The sequence below is a fragment of the Rhinoraja longicauda genome, chromosome 17, assembly GCF_053455715.1.
Source record: "Rhinoraja longicauda isolate Sanriku21f chromosome 17, sRhiLon1.1, whole genome shotgun sequence".
NCBI lineage: Eukaryota > Metazoa > Chordata > Chondrichthyes > Rajiformes > Arhynchobatidae > Rhinoraja > Rhinoraja longicauda.
Window position 1 is genome coordinate 4,815,137 of NC_135969.1, and position 6,000 is coordinate 4,821,136.

Below are 6,000 nucleotides of genomic sequence, written 5' to 3' on the forward strand. Positions count from 1 at the left end.
GATGTGCAAAGGTTAGGAAGTGGGGGGGGAGTCAATAGACAATAGACAATAGGTGCAGGAGGAGGCCATTCGGCCCTTTGAGCCAGCACCGCCATTCAATGTGATCATGGCGGATCATTCTCAATCAGTACCCCGGTCCTGCCCTCTCCCCATACCCCCTGACTCCACTATCCTTAAGAGCTCTATCTAGCTCTCTCTTGAATGCATTCAGAGAATTGGCCTCCACTGCCTTCTGAGGCAGAGAATTCCACACATTCACAACTCTCTAACTGAAAAAGTTTTTCCTCATCTCAGTTCTAAATGGCATACCCCTTATTCTTAAACAGTGGCCCCTGGTTCTGGACTCCCCCAACATTGGGAACATGTTTCCTGCCTCTAACGTGTCCAACCCCTTAATAATCTTATACGTTTCGATAAGATCTCCTCTCATCCTTATCCGCCTATCCCATGACAGAAGGGGGAGGAGTTGTACAGTTTGATAGCCCCAGGGAAAAGGGATCTCCTGTGGCGTTCTGTGCTGCATCTCGGTGGAGCCAGTCTGTTGCTGAAGGTGCTCCTCAGGTTGACCAGTCTGTCATGGAGGGGATGAGCTGTATTGTCCAAGATGCTCCACAGTTTGAGGAGCATCCTCCCCTCCATGACCACCTCCATTGGATCCAACTCCACCCCCAGGACGGGGCCAGCCTTCCTGATGAGGGTGTTGATTCTATTGTCAGCAGGAAAGTTGTGGGTTTCAGGAGGCATCTCATTCAAACAAGGCAGCTCAGCTGCATGCCATCAACTCTCGCCCGGAGCGCCCAAAAGCAGTAGTCGGTGGTCTCCATCTTCAGCTGCTTCGTCAATGAGCTCTCCTTCTTTGCAAGGGGAGACAAGATGTGTTTGTTGCAGATTCAGATTTTCTTAGAGCCATGCCCGAATGCAAAAAGAAGGCGTGCACAAGTGGACTAATGAGTGGCAAGCAGTATCCACACCACACAGGTACAAGGTAGCAATTGAAAACAGCCCATCAATTCCAAAGTATACCATCTTTGAGATCCTTTGGACATCATTGGCCAGAAGCTCAACTTAAATATTGTAGGAAGGAACTGCAGATGCTGCTTTAAACCGAAGATGGACACAAAACGCTTTTTAAACCAGCATCTGCAGTTCCTTCCTACACATTTGGTCTCCAACAAGTTATACATGGTTTTATAGTTTGTGATTTTACTGGATATATCATTGCAGATAGATGGTATTTTCTACATTCTGAAACTGAAATTTAGAGAGCCGCGGATCGAACGACAAGTGGGATTTCGTGAGCTCTTGTAATCTCGTGCAAGTGCCTCGATGCCACAAACTGTGAACATTTCAGTTCCGCGGGATTAAGCAGTCCTCAGTCTTCGAGCACAGCCAAGCACCTTGCCAGATTGACTGGAACAAAGCAAAACACAAAATACTGGAGTAACTCAGCGGGACTGGCAGCATCTCTGGATAGAAGGAATGGGTGACGTTTCGGGTCGAGACCCTTCTTCAGACCTGACTCGGTCTGAAGAAGGGTGTCGACCCGAAACGCCACCCATTCCTTCTCTCCAGAGATGCTGCCTGCCCCGCTGAGTTACTCCAGCATTTTGTGTCTATCCTCAATTTAAATATCAAGGCTTAAAAAAAAAAAATGGTTGGAACTTGAGTCTTCTCTGTATCTTTACTCTCCAAAACCTTTACCACCTGCAAGGCACGAAGGAGGAATGTGATGGAATATACCTCACCTGCCCGGCCTGGTGCAGCCCTGAAAACGTTCCACACCATCTAGGAAAAAATATCCTGCTTGATCACTGTGTCTCGTTTGAAACTTCCACTCGCTCCACCAGTGGAGGAACATGATCACAATGCGTATAATCTACTGATGGAATAGCAGCTACTTTAGCAGCACTTCACAAGAACGCACCCTCCAGCACCTCAAAGGACCAAGGACAAGATGAAAGGGAACAGTATCATCTCCAGTTGCTCAACACTTTAACTCCCCCTCCCATCCCCACACTGACCTTTCTGTCCTGGGCCTCCTCCACTGTCAGAGTGAGGCCCAATGCAAATTGCAGTAACAGCACCTCATATTTCACTCTGGCAGCTTACAACCCAGCTGTATGAATGATTTCTCTAACTTCAAGTAAACCCTTGCTTTCCCTCTCTCTCTCTCTCTCTCTGTCCCTCTCCCACCCTAGTTCTCCGACTAGTTTCAATGTCCTCCTGATTCATTTTTCTCCGACTAGTTTAATTTTACTGTTTGTATGCCTTGTTGTCACCTTCCCCCCAGCCAACCGTGAACCATTCTACATTTCCTTGATCACCCTCTGCTTTGATCTGTCGTTTACACACCTTACCCTTCCATACCCTCAGCCCTCCCTGTCCCCTGACTCTCAGTCTCAAGAAGGGTCTCGACCCAAAACATCACCCATTCCTTCTCTCCAGAGATGCTTCCTGTCCCGCTGAGTTACTCCAGTATTTTACATAACAAGAGGAGTTGAGTATAGGAGCAAAGAGGTCCTTCTGCAGTTGTACAGGGCCCTAGTGAGACCGCACCTGGAGTACTGTGTGCAGTTTTGGTCTCCAAATTTGAGGAAGGATATTCTTGCTATTGAGGGCGTGCAGCGTAGGTTTACTAGGTTAATTCCGGAATGGCGGGACTATCATATGTTGAAAGACTGGAGCGACTAGGCTTGTATACACTGGAATTTAGAAGGATGAGAGGAGATCTTATCGAAACGTATAAGATTATTAAGGGGTTGGACACATTAGAGGCAGGAAACATGTTCCCAATGTTGGGGGAGTCCAGAACAAGGGGCCACAGTTTAAGAATAAGGGGTAGGCCATTTAGAACTGAGATGAGGAAAAACGTTTTCAGTCAGAGAGTTGTGAATCTGTGGAATTCTCTGCCTCAGAAGGCAGTGGAGGCCAATTCTCTGAATGCATTCAAGAGAGAGCTGGATAGAGCTCTTAAGGATAGTGGAGTCAGGGGGTATGGGGAGAAGGCAGGAACGGGGTACTGATTGAGAATGATCAGCCATGATCACATTGAATGGTGGTGCTGGCTCGAAGGGCCGAATGGCCTCCTCCTGCACCTATTGTCTATTGTCTGTTGTCTATTTTGAGTCTACCTTCAGCATCATCTCCAAGTTCCCCCTCTTGGGTATTTATACCTCTTTACCTCACTGCCTGATGTAAGTCCTCTCACCACATCTAATACAGTCGGTCGCGTATGAGGGGCAGTGCCATCTCCTCAAGGACAGGTAGGGAATGGTAGCCTTTTCAACGTCTAGAATATTGGCTGGAAAAATCATTCCTGGATGGTCACACTGTGTGGGCAATAATATGGCAATGGTCAGAATTCAATTCCATTGCAGTCAATGGAACTCAATTTCAGAGGCTGAGAACTACACATGGCTGCTACTTTAGAGCATGCTTGCCATATTCAACATGCGATGCAGCATATTTTGTTTCACAAGCAACTTCATTCATTACAAATGATAAAGGCAGTAATGGTCCTTTTCAATTATTGTGCTATTTGGTGATGTGTTAAAAAAAAACCACTGACGGCCAAATTGACAAACGAAACCATTCATTGTGCTATCTGGAAGAAGCAAAAATGAATGCTAGAGCAATATATTTCCATATTTACTTTAATGGGTTGTCCTGTAAATTAGAAATTTGAAAGCACAAGTTGATTATGAGTAGTGGACATAAGTGATCATTCAAAAATAACAGGTATCACAAAATGCTGGAGTAACTCAGCAGGTCAGGCAGCATCTAGGTGAGAGGGAATGGGTGATGTTTCGGATCGATACCCTTCTTCAGAAGAAGGGTCTGCAGAAGGGTCTCGACCCGAAACGTCACCCATTCCCTCTCTCCTAGATGCTGCCTGACCTGCTGAGTTACTCCAGCATTTTGTGGTACCTTCGATTTGTACCTGCATCCGCAGTTATTTTCCCTACATTCAAAAATAACATAACTACTATTGATTTATATATATTTTTTCCTTTTAAGGTATGTTGTCCAATGCTGGTTTAAATTAGTTATATTCATACAAATCACATTGATATCTTGCACAATGGATTCTTAATTAGATTGAGGGAGTCAATGCTGTAAGCCCGAAAGCATTTGTTCTACACTTCCATGGTGCAATGAGCAGGGGTAAGAGATGCATTATATTTACCACGATGAACAACCATGGTAGCATTCTTACAGCACATTAATGTTACACCATGCACATCGCGTCTAGTATTACAGTGACAATGTATAAACCATGCTTCAATGCGAAGGAAATTAACATCAAATATCTGATCATAAATCTCAATAAATCAGGGCCTCTGGCTGGTTGCAAATTAATTTCTGCTTGAATCAGATGATTACTACTTCATTTGATGCTAGAACACCATTAAGTGCAGACATGAGGAATAAATATATAAAACAAATGTGTAGAATGGCAGGGCTGGGTGTGGGTTCATAGCAAAAATACTCGAGGAGCTCTATTATCTTTGGTTTATAGCCCAGGAACACACAAGGCAGCAACAGCATATTGATTTTTAGACGACAGGAAAAGCAACAAATATATTATATTCCCAAGCTTCTGTGAAAGTTCAACAGGCACCAAAATCAATCATAATTTGCGTCCTGAGGAAAACGACACATTCCTTAACGTGCTTTGCGAAAGCCAGCTTTTTTTTTAAATAAAAAAGCATATAAAGTTTGTTTAAAAAAATGACATTGCAGTATCACAACGCACATTCTATTTGGTTAAAATGAATCTTTGCAAACCAATTACCCCCCAGAGATGATTGCCCTGATAAGATTATCTCCAAACCATCTCAACTAATTTAATAACTGTGTTTCATTCATTTCCTGTTGTACCGCTGTGGGGGGAAAGAAAAGTTATCATGACGGTTGTCATGGTGCCACCGAGCTTTTATCAATTTGCCTCTGAAAATCTGTTCAGTTATTTGGAAATGATGTCATGGAAGGAGAGGTGGTTGTGGAGGTGCCGTTTATCCACAACTCACTGCAGACTAAGTCATCTCATGGCAACGTGACTGAGTCAAACACCACTGTGTCAAGGTGCTACTGAGGCCAATGGCCAGAGGCGAGCAGCAGCAGCACTAGGGAATCCGTTAACATATCGTGTAGGAAGGAACCGCAGATGCTGGTTCAAACCGAAGGTGGGCACAAAAAGCTGGAGCAACCCAGCGGGGCAGGCAGCAATCTCTGGAGGAAATAGGTGACATTTCGGGTCGAGACCCTTCTTCAGACTGGAGAAGTGAAACGTCACCTATTCCTTTTCTCCAGTGTTAAAATAATCCCCAGGATTGAACACTGACTAACACAATGACCCGAAACGTCACCCATTCCTTCTCTCCTGAGATGCTGCCTGACCTGCTGAGTTACTCCAGCATTTTGTGAATAAACACCTTCGATTTGTACCAGCACCTGCAGTTATTTTCTTATACACAACGAGAGGAACCGTTTCACCAAAGGTGATTTGATTGCAAGCACTCTCTGAGCTGATGTTATGTTCTGCACTGTAAGAAGCAGCCATGCAATGCATATTTAATTTCTCAATTAAAGAATATGTAACCATAAGTACGTGCTTGCTTTTAACCATAAACAGGTGTCTGTAGCAATCTCGAGTTGGAATATCAGTGAATCTGTTTCAGACACTGAAAAATCAAAACGCTTTAGCTTACACGTTGATCTTCCACGGTAAGACTCTTGTACACTGGAATATGAATTGTTGACCTTGGATTGAAAGGGCATTAAGAGCGGAGCAGTGTCATAATTTCTACCACGGGCGAGACAAGATATGTGAAATGGGTGCTGTCACATAGGAATGAAGTAGCCACCTCGGGGCATGTAACAGGGGAGAAAACATTGCAATGGTCTCAATAAAATAAGGTGTTGTCTGTATAATGCCAGCTGCCTCGCAGATGACTCGAAGCCTGGGATATGGGCAGCAGAGTCTGGCTGCTCTGCAGT

The 6,000-nt window shown here is 44.6% G+C and overlaps 1 protein-coding gene across 1 annotated transcript in view; it reads right to left on the reverse strand.

Moving 5' to 3' along the window:
- The window catches only part of syn2b (synapsin IIb), a 349,820-nt gene that overhangs the window by 342,052 nt on the left and 1,768 nt on the right, over nt 1–6,000 (reverse strand). The window lies entirely within an intron of this gene.